A 15,623-nucleotide genomic window follows, 5' to 3' on the forward strand; every position below is an offset into this window, starting at 1 on the left:
AGAAAGGCTTCATACCACAAGAATTAACCCTGAAGCGCCATGTCTATATTTCATGTCCCTAAGCCAATGGCCTCTGTTTATTAATGCAGGGCAGATATCTAAGCCAATTATTTCTTTTTCCTAAGAATTTGAAACTGACAGTCACTACAATGAGTCATCTCCATGTCAGGGCCCTAGAAATAACATGAGATCCCTGGAGCTACTTAAGTACATGACCTTCCTGAAGCCTGGACATGCACTATTTATGAGCATCTGGGATGCAGCATGGCAGAGTGGATAAGAGCACAGGGCCAAGAGTCAGGCTGTCTAGGTTTGAATCCCAGATCTGTCACTTACTGATGTGTGACCTTGGGAGGCTTATATAACAGTTTATTGATCTATAAAAGGCATGTTATAGCTGTAAATACCTTACACAGACTATGGAAGAATGCAATAAGGTAATTACATAAAGAACTTAGAATGGTGTCTGGAACATAATGGACACCTACAAGTGGTAGCTATTATTAGGATTCTGGGAGATATTCCAGTCTCCTCCAATGAACAGCCTACACTCTTTTATCTTTATTCTTAGATAAACCATCATAGGTTTTTTGTTATTGCTTATAACCAAATGAACCTCAACTAACACTTGGGGACGGCTGTCTTTGGTATTTTGTTTGACCCAGTTCCATTTATGCCCCTTAGATATGTTTACTGCTAAAATGAAAATACCATACAGGTAAAAAAAGGAAAATCAGTCTGGAAAAAATTCAATTATCTAAAAGTTGATAGCTTTTATTTATTTTTTTATTCTTCATCAATTCAAAATAATGAAATGTTTAAGGTGAAAGTTTTAAATGAATGAACAAACATTTTGTGATTGTAAAATATAAGCCAACATTTTTACAAATTTGACTTTAATATCAATTAATTATGAACATTTATTGCGTGGTTATTATGTACCAGGTCATTTGTTAGGTACTAAGCATATAATAGGGAGGAAAAATATCTCTCCCCACATTTGGCTTGCATTTGAGACAGAGAATAATGAAACGAATATTGCTTATTTAATGTAGTATCAGGTATTAGCTAAGGGTCAGGTAATGAAGGAAAAGCTAAAGCAGGGTAGAGTAAAGCTCAAGGGCTATATTCATCAAGGGAATCAGAAAGGCTTTTTGAAGAAATGTCATTTAAACAGCTAAGTCCTATTGCAGTAGATATCATGAAACCTTATTTTATAGGAAAGGACAGTCTCCCCCAGACCCCACAGGTCACACAGCTAGAAAGTGAAGGGATCAGGCACTGAACTCAGCCAGTCTGGCTCTAGTTGACCATTGTTCATGAAGGAAGGGTCTAGGCAAAGGATCTCCTAAGGCCATGGAATCGTAGGAGACAGAAGAAAAAGGCTGGCAAGTCCAGCTTGACAAGAAATAGTTTAAGAGGACTTATGGACAGAAGGGTGTCTTGGGCAGCTTCCAGAGGAGTAAATGTCCACAACCCTACTTCCCTAATACCTGTCTTTATAGTCCTAGAGTGGAGGTACTGGTACCACCAGGGGGAATCAATGATAGCCTGAGGGCAGATCAAGGATGCTACTATGCCCCAAGGGGATACTTAAGGGTGTGGTCAAACAAAGAAACATGGGGACAGGGGAAGGTTTCAAGTCACAAGGTAGTCATCAGGGAGGATTTGATCAAGATGGTATTAGTCTGGTTCACACAACCCCATTAAAAATGACCCTATAAAAAAAGAAAAAAAAAAAATGACCCTATATTTTCCAGTGACAAAAGAAAAAGATCACAGTAAATTTGTTTTGTTTTCCTTTGCAGTATAGTTTTTTGGCACCACTGACTTTTCCTATTTTTCTGCCTCCATTTCCCATTCTGCTTTTTATATGCTTACATATCCTAGAACAAAATACCAGTATTCAACTGAGCTTGCTAGCTCGGCTGGCAATTAATTTTACCATGTAGTCTACTTTCTATTTTTTGTCCTTTTAATGCATTATAAATGTGAACAGCATGTCTAAAGGGCAGCTAAACAAACTGACAAACAATTTTGGACACTTGCTGAGTCCTATATATTGCATCCTTTGACTTCAGAAGTTTTTAATGTATAATACATTAAATAAGTCAAAACTCAAAAAAGTCACCCACCTTATAGTCCTTTATCTAACTCAATGGGAATAGTCCTGGCATTTCCAAATGTATGCTACAGAACAAAAAGAGAAATATGTTAATTCATCAAACAGTTGTTTATTTTTGGTAAGTACCAATTCACTGTAAATATGGCTTATATTACTTTTTATGAACTACATCCTTCTGTAAAATGGCACTGTGGATCATTATGATTGAGGGTTAAGGTGAGAAGGGATTGAGCTGAAGGAGCATGTTGCTTGCTGGAATGTTTTCGGGTTATAAAAAGCAGCTGAGTCTGCTTATTGCATTGCTTTTGCTTTCTTATGTTACTGCAGATAAAAATGAGCAATTATCAAGAGCTCCCCCTGAAAGTTCTCTCATTTGGCTGGATTTCTCATCACATTAGTACTCTCATATCATATCTTTTCACTCCATGGCCTTTAACTTTGACTTGAAGGTACAGCTGTTTACTATGATATTAATAATAAGAAATAACAAAAATAGTTTTTCCCAATTCAGCCTCTATTACAAGTGATTAATCTCTACAAAAACTCCCAAGCAGGTATGTGTTATTAGCCCTTGTTGAAAAATTTAAGACAGGTTAAATAATTTGTCCACACCCACACTGCTGGTGCCTAAGTTAGGACTGGGAAGGAGGCTTGTTGTGTGTCAGAGTTCGTGCTCCTTCAACTGAACTCAGGTATGGTTACAAAGACGTCATGTTTTCTCAGCCAACATTTACATGTTGGAGTAGTTAAGAACTGAGTCTGTGAAATCAAAGTTGAGTCTAGCTAGTGGCTCTTCCTTAAGTGAACTTCTATAAATCTTTTTTCTACCTGTAAAATAAGGACAGTAGTATGACTTCATAATATGACTGTAAAAATTAATGCAATAATGCCTGTCATAGTGAGTATCCAATACATTTCTGTAAACATTATGATTATAATTAATTTTGTTTTATTTTTATTTATTTTTAAAGATTTTATTTATTTATCCATGAGAGACACATAAAGAGAGTGAGAGAGAGAGAGAGTCAGACCTAGACAGAGGGAAAAGCAGGCTCCATGTAAGGAGCCAGATATGGGACTCGATCCTGGATCCCAGGATCATGCCCTGAGTCAAAGACAGCCACTCAACCCCTGAGCCACCCAGGTGTCCCTATAATTATTATTTAAAAAATTATTATGATCTCATGTTATTCAATTAAAAGAACACGTTGGATGTTTGCAGATCTCTTCGGGCTGATAACTATTCTGTAGTACATAGATCAATCATAAAATGTTATCAATAACCTACCCACTATGATAGGGCCAATTGTAAAGCAGAGTTTGAAAGTTCATGATCCATATGTTGTGGTTGTGTTATTTGCCCTTCACAGTTGTTATTGTTTTTGTTTTTTTTAATTTTTTGTTTAAATTCAATTTGCCAGCATATAGTGTAACACCCAGTGTCCTTCACAGAGTTTTAATAAAATGGCATTTGAAGATGTTTGTGTTGCCCCATTAATACTCTTAGTTTGACTGCCTGGTCCCTATCTTAGAACTTGCCATTCATTTTAAATAGATTCAATCACTTATAGAAATTTAAATGATATTGGTCAATTCATTCCACATCATTCAAAAATTGCTCTGAAGGGGCCTACTCTTTGCCAAACTCTAAAGTGAGGATATTAAAGTAAGTCACTTTCCTTTTTTTCTTTAAGCAGTGCTTTTCATATTCTAATGGCATTTTAATTATCTAAGGAATCTGATTAAAATTCAAATTTTAACTCAGTTATAGGCTAGAGTGTGAGATTCTGCATTTCTGACAAGTTTGCAGCTGCTGCTACTGCTCTGTGGACCATACTTGGAGTTGTCAGATATTAAGGAGCTTACAGTTGTGTTTATAATCGGAGGTGAATTCTGATGCACAATGTTACATAAAGGAATGCATGATCAGTACTGGATGGAATGGAGATAATTAGGAATACATCGTTTAAAAAGTTTAAGTTGAATTTGGCCTTGAATATCAAGTCATCTTTTACCAATGTAACCATGTAACTGCCAAGTAACAATGTCCAATTTATTTTTTGATCCATTTGTAACAGTATCTCCATTACTCCTGAAGAATGCTTAGTTTTGGATGAGTTAACACTATAAATCTTTGTCCTTATAGGTGTTCCTGGCCTGCCTACTTGTGTTTGCCGTCTTTCAATAAAAAATTCCTATATCAGGGAATACCTTCTAGAAACTAAGAAGTACAGATCTATACTAACAGCTACCATTGAGAGATTCTGTGATACTGCTTCCAGTTTCAAAGACCTTGAATTGCTGTTTTTCAAAAAGATGTGCAAGTTTATAGCAATACTTGTCTAGATGGTAATGAACCATAGTCACCAGAAATTGACTGTAATTCTAAACTGGCCCCAAATCCTCACTAGCCCAAAGTAATCTAAAAAGATTGAATTAGTGAGTAGACCAAAGTTTCTTAGACTTCAGCATACATCAGAATATTTTGGAGGATTTGTTAAAAATGCAGAATGTAAGATCTACCTCCAGAGTCTCTGATGTAGGTCTACTGTAGTGCCTGAGAATTTGCATTTCTAACTAATTTGAAACTACTAGCGTGCATGAGTGGCTCAGTCAGTTAAGTCTGACTCTTAATTCTGGCTCGGGTCATTATCTCAGGAGTGAAATGGAGCCGCTTGGGGAATCTGCTCAAGACTCTCTCCCTCCTTTCCCTTTGCCCCTCCTCCCTATGTGCCCTCTCTCTCTCAAATAAATAAAAGAATTTTTTTTGAAATTACTTTATATGTTTACTAGGGTTGATAAAATAAATAAATATATTTTAGAAAATAAGAATAATATATTCATTAGAGAAAGAAGCTACAAATAATGAAAGAAGGAAGACTAGAATGATGTTGAATTACAGTAGGAGATGCCAGTATGAACTACTTATAATTATAAACATAGATGAATCTATGTGCATGGATATATATATATATATATAGTTCTGTTTACTAAGAGAGGCTAGAAGTAGTGATACCTCTACTTAGCAATAAGCACCCCTACTGGTCAAATATTGGTTGCTATATACCATTATCTAATAAAAGGAATCAGGGCTCCTTGGAGGAGAGGTGGATTCCAGGGCCAGGGCATAAAAAATACAAGATGAACCTACAACATATTGTTGTAGTTGCACTAATGAAGAAAGAAAAAAAAAAGAAAGAAAGAAAACATATCAAAGGGTACAGCAGCCAGACTGGCATAGTTTGAGCAGATAATAATAATGATAATAATAATAGATATGAACGCAAATAATAAGTCTTTGAGTTTATATGATATAAATGCATACATCTCATTCTAAATAAAAGCATACATACATACATTCATACATGAGGGAAAAAGGATAACTCTTCCTTATAGAGAAATAATTCCAGTTAATAAGTATAGAAAGACTGAAGGAAATAGAAAATCATCATTAGAACATCACAGTAATAACTTTTGCAAGCAAGATCCACCAATGAAAGCTAAGATTAGTGGGTAGTTGAGTTGCATAATCTCAAAGAAATTGTCAAGAAAAAATATTTATTAATTTCAAAGGACAATATGGTAACTTAGTAGTTGAGAAACTTGGCAAACTGCACTTGACAAAGGGATCAAGGTTAAAATTTCCAATAATAAGAGATATTAATATCAGTGCTCTTTGATAAGATGTACTGAGAAGGAAACATCATATCTGTGACATTCTTCCCAATTATACATAACTTGTGTCTAATCATGAGAAACATTAGACGAATTTAAATTGAAGGACAGTCTATAAAATAAGTGACCTATACTTCTCAAGGTCAAGGTCACTGAAGACAAACTGAAAAACCATCCAGTTTGGGGGTGATTATGGTGACGTGACAACTAAATACAATCTGGGATCCTGGATTAGATCCTGGAACAGGGGATGCCTGGGTGGCTTAGCGGTTGAGCATCTGCCTTTGGCTCAGGGCATGATCCCGATCCGGGGTTTGCGTCCCGCATCAGGCTCCCTGTGAGGAGCCTGCTTCTCTCTCTGCCTATGTCTCTGCCTCTCTCTCTCTGTGTCTCTCATGAATAAATAAATAAAATCTTAAAAAAAAAAAAAAAAGATCCTGGAACAGAACTAGCCAAAAAAAAAAAAAAAAAAGTGAAATCTAAATAAAGTCTGCAGTTCATCTAATTGCTAGTATTATAGTAATGTTATCTTAGTTTTGATAATTGTGATATAGTCACATGAGATATTAACATTACAGGAAGCTGAATGACGAACATTCAGGAACTCTCCATACCCTACTGTAAGTCTAAATTAACTCAAAATTAAAAATTAAACACAAAAAAATACAGAAAAAGTGAAGACAATCTCCATTCTAGTTCCATTGCTAGAGGTTCCCACAACTTTCATTCAGGGCATGTCTTTATAGGCAGTGTGATAACTCCTCTAATAATAAAGATTAAGGAGATAGTGAAAAAATGGTGTCTGATATCAAGCATCTTAGTTAGTTTAAAAAACATACCTACATATCCTCTAGAAGTTACTAGAAGATATTTAGAAGTTACTAGAGGATAATTACTAGATAAAGTTTCAAAACTCCTACAGTGACAAAAATAGATTTATTATAAACTAAGTGTTTCATAAACCTCCTTCTTCAGTGTCCAGTCCTTTGCCTGGTGAATTGCAACCATGGGAGAGACTTCTGCTAGATCCCCCTTGTGGTGCTTCTTTACTTTGCCCTCTCAGTTCAGTGCTTCATGGCTTCCAACTCCCACGACCTTCTTCCTGAAGCAGAGCTGAATTACGTGAACTAATTTACGTGAAATCCTTCTGGGATAGATGATAAAATGCTTATTAGGAATATTTTATGTACAGAAATTTCATTATACAAATTACTTAAATTAATTAAAATAGAGAAACCTAATGACTAATGTTCAAAATCCATTAACTAATTGGGAGAGACAAATGAATTCCCATGCCTTTCTACATGCTCTCCTTAACGCTCCTAGCAGTCAGTAACTTTGTTTATAAGAGTTTAATTTATCTTGAAAAAAAAAAAATGACCTTTCTTTTTCAGTCTTAGGCAGAGCCCAATTTGACTACCTTTTTCAGCGTCTCCAAGTTTAAATGATTCAGATTTTGAAAACCTGCCATCTGTTAACAAATAATGTTCTCATCATGAAGGCAGTGATTATGTTTGTTGCAATTTCACAAGACAAGAAACTAAGAAAAATGTAAGAATAGAAACCAGAGAAGAAGAAAATTCTAAAGGAAAAAAAAAAAAAACTATATGAAATGAACAAGCATGAACAAACCGTATCTGCTGCCAGGAGATTAAGGGTAAAAGAATGTGAAGCAAAAATATGGTTAGTTGAAGTTGTAAGAGTGAAGAAGAGAGGGAAATGTTACAAAGGTGAGCTTTTATTTTCAATGGGAATTACTGGTGCACTTCACTCAATACAATGTTAAATATAAATCTTTTGAGGCTCTAGAAATAAGATTTTGGGCAAGATTTGACTGATCCTTAGTGTTATAGACATAAAGATGATCCCTTAAGAACATAAGCAAAGAACTACAAAATACTATAGATGAAAGGAAATTCAATAGACTATGTATATCCAACTGTATATAGCCTATTAAGTAAAGCTTAGATACGATGATGATGATGATGATGATGATAATTTTTACCAGTATCAGAGTTTGTTTTTTTATTGACTTATTCTCTTTTATTTCTGACACCATCTCTCTTACATCAATAGAAAACCAAAACTTTTGTATTGTCTTTATCACTGTAAAGGCTTCTCACATGTATCTCCCAAAAAATAGGCCCACCGTAGTCTTTTCCCAGCATCCAGCTTGTTTCTTTTTGCTAAATGTATTCAAATTCAACTAGGCCCTTGAAAATTGGCAAAGTTTGTAATCCTTACATTGTTCATTCAGCAACAATAAATGTTTCTAGGTGTCTACTCTGTGCAAAGCCCTCTTCTAGGCCCCAGGGATAGAGTAGTGAGAGAAGAAAAGAACCCAACTATTGCAGGGCTTACAGTTTAGTGTGGGGAACATAAAACAAACAAGCACATTTGTAAGATGAAATAAGGTGATATGAAACAAATTTTTTGGGAGGAGTGCCTTTAGAAAGTGTGTGCATAGAAGACCTCTTTGAAGTTGAAATTGGCAACTGAAGATAGGAAGGAATAAGTAAAACAAAGATCACAAGAAGGGTACTCCAATCAGAAGGACAAGATGTGCAAAAATGTTGTAGTATAAATGAGGCTAGAGTGTCTGAAAACAGACAGAAAGCCAGTGTGGCTGGAAGATGGGAAATGGTAGTGGGAATAGTAAAATATTTAGTTGAAATACTAGGCAAGGGCCTTGAGACCATATTAGAAATTTATTGTATTGTAAGAATAATGGAAATTTTTTAGAGGATCATAATAGAGGAATGGTGTAATTTTATTTTCATTTCAAAAGATTGCTTTGTCTAAGGATTAGGAATAGATTAGAGGATCAGAGGGTAAGCAGGGAAAACAAGGGACTATTGAGATGACCAATCCAAGGGATGACACAGTTTGGTAAAAATTTTAGTAGAGATGGAAAAACATGCATGGACTTGGGGTATATTTTGGAGGCAATCTAATAGGACTCATTAAGACGTTGAATATGGGAATGAAGGGAAGAGAGAAATGGAAGTTGATCCTCAGGTGTTTTTGTCTTGAGCATCAGGGTAGAAAGAAAATATTTATGGGGATGGGGGAAACTGTGAGAATTAAAGAGAGATAGCAAATCAAGGCCTGAGAAAAACAACCTCCTGCTATTCTACTTCCTCTCCCTCAACCACTCATCCTTCAGTGCCAACTCGTTAGTCAATGCTGACACACTTCCTCCACCACTCAGAACAAGACCAACTGGCATAGGCTCCCTCATGTCCATTTGCTTCCATGAAGTCTCATGATAAATCTCCTAAAGCTAATTGTTCATCTTTAAAATAGATCTCAGCATTACCAAACTTCATGGAATATTTTTTTCCACCAATTATATCTTTTCCTTGTCTAATATTTTTCATTTTGCTTTTTTAGTGAATTGTTCCCTTTTACATTCAAGAGTTTATAAGTCTGTGTTAATGTGAAAAAAATCTCTGGATTCTCCTCTTTGGTTATTATTCTCTTTACTAATATTTAAAACATGGGTGTAAGGTCCTCTATCTTGCTTCCATTTGTGACTTTGCTGTTGCTCTTATTCGTAGTTGCAAGAAGTTGTGTTAAATATAAGGCACAGTTCTCAGTACACAATTATCAATGGTCTGATTTATTGGTTTGTTTGTTCTGGATTCCTGTTTTCCCCATTCCCTACTCCCATTCCTCCTTCTCATGGATATTCTAATGTGTTTGACCACTGCATTTTTTAAGGATTTTAGTGTTTTTACAAAATATGTAATGATGCTTTGTGTATATTGAAAGTATAATTCATGCAGTTGTATTATGCCTTAAATTTCATTTTTTTTCTAAAATGCACTATGTTTTAATGTATTCATGTTGCTACATGAGCATATCATCAAGTTTTTCTAATTATACCACATTAGGTGGACACAGATAGATTGGTTTCTACTTCACATTGCAGCAAACAATGCTACCATGTATACATGTGTATACATTTCACATGTGGCCTCATATAAGCCCATATGAGAATTTCTTTGAGCTATATACCCAGGAGGGGATATGCTGGGTCACCATATATAGGTATACTTAATTTGAATGAATTCCACCAGTTTCTTTGACAGAATGGCCTCCAGTCCACACATCTGTAAGCCGTGCAGGGGTTCCTATGCAGCCATATCTCTACTAACTTTGTCATTATCCAACTTTATCTAGTTTTCTGTCATATTGGTGGATATATCATTTTTGTTTATTATTTATTTCATTATTTATGTATGAGCGTCTCTTTGTATGCTTCCTACCTTTCTGGAAATTCCCTTTTTTGAAACTGCCTGTTTATAGCCTTTGCTTAATTTTCTATTGGTTTCCTGTCTTATTGCTTATTAATGTGAAGAAATTTTTTTATATTCTAATATTATTTCCTTATATTTAGACATAAATTCTACTAATCTTGATTTTTTTATATCATTGAATTTTAATAGTTAATATTCTTTTATTATTTAATATTTTAATTTTATAAATTTTAATATTTACATCTATGCTCACAAACAAAATAAAATTATAATTTTCCTGTCTTGCAATAACTTATCAAGTTTTAGAATCAAGATTGTTTGGCCTTAAAAAATGCATGTGTTTTTTATAGGTTTAATGCAGTCCCTATCAAAATTCCAGTAACATTTTTTTGTTGTTGTATGGAAATAGTAAAATGTATCCTAAAATTCATATAGAATCTCAAAGGATTCCAAATAGCAAAATCATCCCAATCTTGAAAAAGATTGAAAAGAGGGATGTCTGAGTGGCTCAGCTGGTGAAGCATCTGACTTTTGGTTTCATCTCAGGTCATGATCTTACGGTCGTGTGACCAAGTCCTGAGTCAGGCTCTGCACTTAGCAGGGAATCTGCTTGAGTTTCTCTCTCTCCCTCTCCCCAGGTCCCTCCCCCCTACTCTCTTTCTCAAATGAATTAATAAATATCTTTTAAAAAGGAAAAAGAAAAAGAGGAACAGAGATAGAGGTCTAAAACTCTGATTTCAAAAATTACTACAAAGCTACAGGTAATCTTTCCTTTTTAAGGCTAAATAATATTCCATTGTTTGTATGTACAACATTTTGTTTATCTATTCATCATCCATTGATGGATTCTAGTTGCTTTCCACTTTTTGGCTATTGTGAATAATGCTGCTGTAAACATAGGTGTATAAATATCTTTTCAAGACCCTACCTTCCTGAGCTTAGACTACAAAGGGCTTTTTTATGCCATTGCTTTCTCTCTTGCAAAACTGTCCAGCATTCAATGTGAACAACTTGGGCTTATCTGCTGGTTGAGACACATGGAGCAGACATGAATCTTCACAGCTGAGACCGTTCTAGACCAATGATGCCCAGCAATGAGGCAGTTCTCCACGACCACATAATTGAACCTAGCTGAACCAGAAGAATCACCAGCTAAGACCAACACAAATTGCCAACTCGCTGAATTATGAAGTAAGCAAATGGTAACTGTTTAAAGCTACCAAGCTTACGGTGGTTTATTACACAACAGAAGCTAACCAGTCCACATCCTTTCTCATTCCATTGGCCTGAGAGGCAGTAGCTTTGAGAACAGATGGGCGTAAGTGATGAAGAGGGACAGGGTTAGAAAGAGAATGGCTTGTTAGGAGAAAAAGAGGAAGGATATTGGTAGGGAAACAATTGTGTCCTTTTTAGTAACTCATGCCTTGAAAATTAAAATAGTACTTCTAGGTCAGAGGAGCATTGCACGCAGTGATGCGTTTTAACTAAAGAGCCATTGCTTACAGCTCTTTATGAACAAGGAGGAAATAATTGAATTTTGGTTGGTGGTATTTGTTCAATTTAATTCTGACTCACTCATTAGGGAAAAAATGTGCTTTGGGCTATTTTGCAAAACCTAGAACTGGGGATTATAATTTCCTTTACTTTGTTTATGAAGATTTAACTTACATAATTACATGAAAAAATTACCCAGCAGATGTGTGTTTTCAACAGCATTCCATAGGGCTTCCTAATATAAGGCACTTTTCAAATTGATTTTAAATTAAAGTCATTTAAAAGAGGAACAAAACTTGTATGCATATTCCTCCTGCCAGAATTATCAATAGAGTGTGGGGAGACATAAAGAATAAAAGGAAATAAAAGATTACTCTTCATTCCATAGGAAACCTATAATTTAAGGTATCATGTCATTCATTTGCTTTCAGAAGATGTGATTATGATGGATTGTGCTTTAAAGCAATCATAAAGCTTCCATCAGCTGCATTTACATGGCTTATTATATGAATCTTGTCAACCTTCTGGCCTGCTACATTGTAGCTGGAAAAAATCTGGTGAGTATTCATATACAGAACATTTTTTTTTTTAAGGGCATGATTATGTAGTAAAGAGGCTCCTATTTTCAGCCTAGGTCTGTTAGGATGTTTCAGCTGGACAATAGTGTCTAAAGCAAGATTGATGCCTCTTCATAGCACAGAACAATAGAAAGTCACAGGGCTCTACACTTTGTTATTATATAAATTCAAGCCTTGAGTGAGGATTAGATATTTTCTGTGTCTGTTTTTTCCCTTGAGGGTTTTCTTTTCAGATAGGGAAAAAAATACATCAGAAAAGTGTTTTCCTTTAAATTCTCACAAACAAAAAGATATATCAACAAATAGTTTAGGTACGGTTTTCCACTGATAATCATCTACGTTCCTTGAAAATCACACATAGCATTTATCACTTTAAACCATCCAGGGATCCCTGGGTGGCGCAGCGGTTTGGCGCCTGCCTTTGGCCCAGGGCGCGATCCTGGAGACCCAGGATCGAATCCCACATCGGGCTCCCGGTGCATGGAGCCTGCTTCTCCCTCTGCCTGTGTCTCTGCGCCTCTCTCTCTCTCTGTGACTATCATAAATAAATAAAAATTAAAAAAAAAATTAAAAAAATAAAAAATAAAAAAAAATAAACCATCCAGGGGTTACAATAAACTTAAATAAAATACAGGATAAGGGTGAATCTGTGTCTGTCCAATGTCTGGGACAGAAAACCATGGGATCATCAGGATGCAGACATTTGTGATGGAAGAAGGTCAAGTAAGGAGCTGGGGCCCCTTTACCAGAAGCCAAGTGAGAGATATAATAAAGAAACAGGCGAGACAAACCACAAGGAGCTTGTACCAGTGAAGAGGAGCAGGGTGTGATGTGGGGTTAATTCCCGGCACAAAACTAAGAGCCAGGATGTTACAAATTCCCTGGGAACAAACTGTATTTGTTGTTTGCTGTGTCTTGGGAAGACTCTGTCTTGGGGCGTGGGGAGTGTTGGGGGGCAGGGAGAACAGAAATTCAAACAAACAGGAATTACTTGGTCATTAGAAATTGGCATGGCTGCTGGTCAACTGAGAAGAAACACAGGGCATCAACAGCAAAAATGATTTTAATAACAAACTTCCTTGCTTCATCTTAGAGAGGCTCATATTCTTTCTGTGAAGATAAGATTCAACACCAAACAAGGTGAGTGGGCTACCACTAGGTAATAGTAAATCAGGATGTAGACAAACAGGGCACTGAATAAGTAAAGAATAGGCAGTTTCCGGTTTAGGAGAAATCAAAGGCTATGTTTCTTTCAGCTTCTCTCCCATTTTCTCTTCATTTTTTTGAACCTCCCTAAGCAGTGGTATCTTTCAGTTTTTCCTCGATGGGTGTGCCTAGTTTAATAATGGGCTTTCTACTCTTCCTATACCCTCAGAGCCATCAGAAGTTGCTAGAGATAGAAGGGAGCAATCCTGCAGGGAAACATGTACTTGGTACCAGTGTAGCATCATAGGCTGCTGCACTGACTGTTTAAAACCTCTGTGGCTTGTTCTAGCTTTTTCACGTTGACATTTCATCATCACTGAATCAAAAGGGAAAACAAGTCTCGGGTGCAAGAGAGGTACATGAGGTCTTCACAAGGCACTGCACAGCCAGCCACCTACTCCACTTATGCATAATGTTCAATTGAATTCAACAAATGCAATTCAGTCGAGTCAGGCAAATTGTGTGTGTGTGTGTGTGTGTGTGTGTGTTTATCATATAGATCAGGGTTTATAAATAAACTCAAATGCCTTTGGTAGCCAGGCAAAAAAACAAATGTGTGAGGTCACCAGGTATGATAATACCTTCACTTCTTATAGATAGGTGGGCTTAGGATAGATATTTTAGATAGATATTAATATCTATATGACACACATAAATACATGTGGGTATGACCATATATATAATATGTATTATATGTAATCACCTAATGTAGATAAAGATAATAGTTCAGTAGGTACAGGAGTGAACTGGAGAATAAAGTTCCTCTGAAAGCCACTCAGATATAATTTTGTTAAAACTCTCTGTTGGTCAAATTTGATCCATGGGCTTCTAGTTTGACAAACCAAAATTCTGATAGGTACTGGAATTTCTAGCATATTTTAGTGACACACCGATGTAGCATGTTTCATTTTTTAATGGAAAAGTCAGGAGGAAATAAAGTATAAAGATACAGATTAGCAAAGAATTTGCCCAATTGTATTCCATGGAATTCTGATTAGCAGGATGATTATAGAGACTACAAGTCAATGAGAGCTGAGTTTCTAGAATGGTGGAGACATGCAATACACCTCTACAAACAAATACACAATACAATCAATGTGAGATGGTGAAAAGCGCTGTGAAGAAGAATGAAGCATGGAAAGGGAATATTGTATGTAAAGGGTGGTGCTAAGGTAATATTTTTGATAGGATGTTCAAGGCTCTCATGAGGTGAGCTTGGAAGCCGAGCAAAAACTTAGAAGAACTGTGCCTGAGGCCGGAGCAAGCTTGGTTTATTGGCAGGATAACAAGAAGGCTAACATAACAACAGCTGAGTGAGCAGAGGCAACATCAGAGCATGGGCGGGCTACATTCCAGAGGGCCTTGTAGGCCAGGGTAATGATGTTAAGCTGTAGGACTCTATGAAGCTATTTTGGTCTAGAGATGGTTCTTTACTTACTTGGGTTAAACAACAACAACAACAACAACAACAAAAACACATCATGTAACTGCTTTGTGTATTTGAGACTCAAAACAGTCAAATATTGGAGCACTGAAACCAGTCACTGTGGATGACTGGTATTTGAACCCTCCAGTCTCAGAGCCTATTGTACCCATGCTTCTTCAGCCTTATCTAGGCAAATATTAGATGTTTTTACAACATATGCAATAAACACATAGGTGATTAATGATGGATGAGCTGCTATACATTTCTTATTAAGAAAAGCATTAAATATAATCAAAGGAATGAATCTGCAATTGTGGAGATGAGTAAAGGAAGAATTTTAGTATAGGAAAATCTCTTCAGTATTTCAGAGAATCCTATTATGCACATTGACAGTTTCTAAGACCTGTTTTGGCATTGCTAGTGTCTATTTTAAGCTTTTCAACTCCATGAAGTTGAAGGAAGTGCAAAGATCAATGTATTAGATCAGAGTTTTTCAACTAGGGTACCACTGACATTTTGGCTAAACTATTTGACATCTTTTGCTGTGGGGAACTGCCCTGTGTATTTGTTGGATGTTTTAGGAGCATATCTGGCCCCTACTTATTAAATGCCAGTAGAATTCTTTCTCCTTGCGACCTCGCTCCCCTGCCACAGCCCAGTCAAGACAATAGAAAATGTCTGTCAGCATTGCTAAATATCCCTGTTGTGCCCAAAATTGCGAATCCGAGAAACCACTGAGGAGCCAACACCGATGCAAACACACGAGGGTTTATTTACAAGCTCGAGCTTGGGTCCGAGTGTACCCGGCACAGCGGAGCAGGGACTTGGACCCTGAAGTGGGTTACAGCTGGGTTTTT

The 15,623-nt window shown here is 36.3% G+C and overlaps 1 long non-coding RNA gene across 4 annotated transcripts in view; it reads right to left on the reverse strand.

Annotated features, from left to right (window-relative positions):
• The window catches only part of LOC102152399, a 49,323-nt gene that overhangs the window by 18,425 nt on the left and 15,275 nt on the right, over positions 1-15,623 (reverse strand). For all 4 annotated transcript variants that reach the window (XR_005357306.1, XR_005357305.1, XR_005357307.1 and 1 more), the window contains exon 3: positions 2,136-2,190. This is a non-coding gene — a long non-coding RNA (uncharacterized LOC102152399). The remainder of the gene's footprint in view (positions 1-2,135; positions 2,191-15,623) is intronic.

This window comes from Canis lupus, chromosome 3 (genome assembly GCF_011100685.1).
Source record: "Canis lupus familiaris isolate Mischka breed German Shepherd chromosome 3, alternate assembly UU_Cfam_GSD_1.0, whole genome shotgun sequence".
Lineage (NCBI taxonomy): Eukaryota > Metazoa > Chordata > Mammalia > Carnivora > Canidae > Canis > Canis lupus.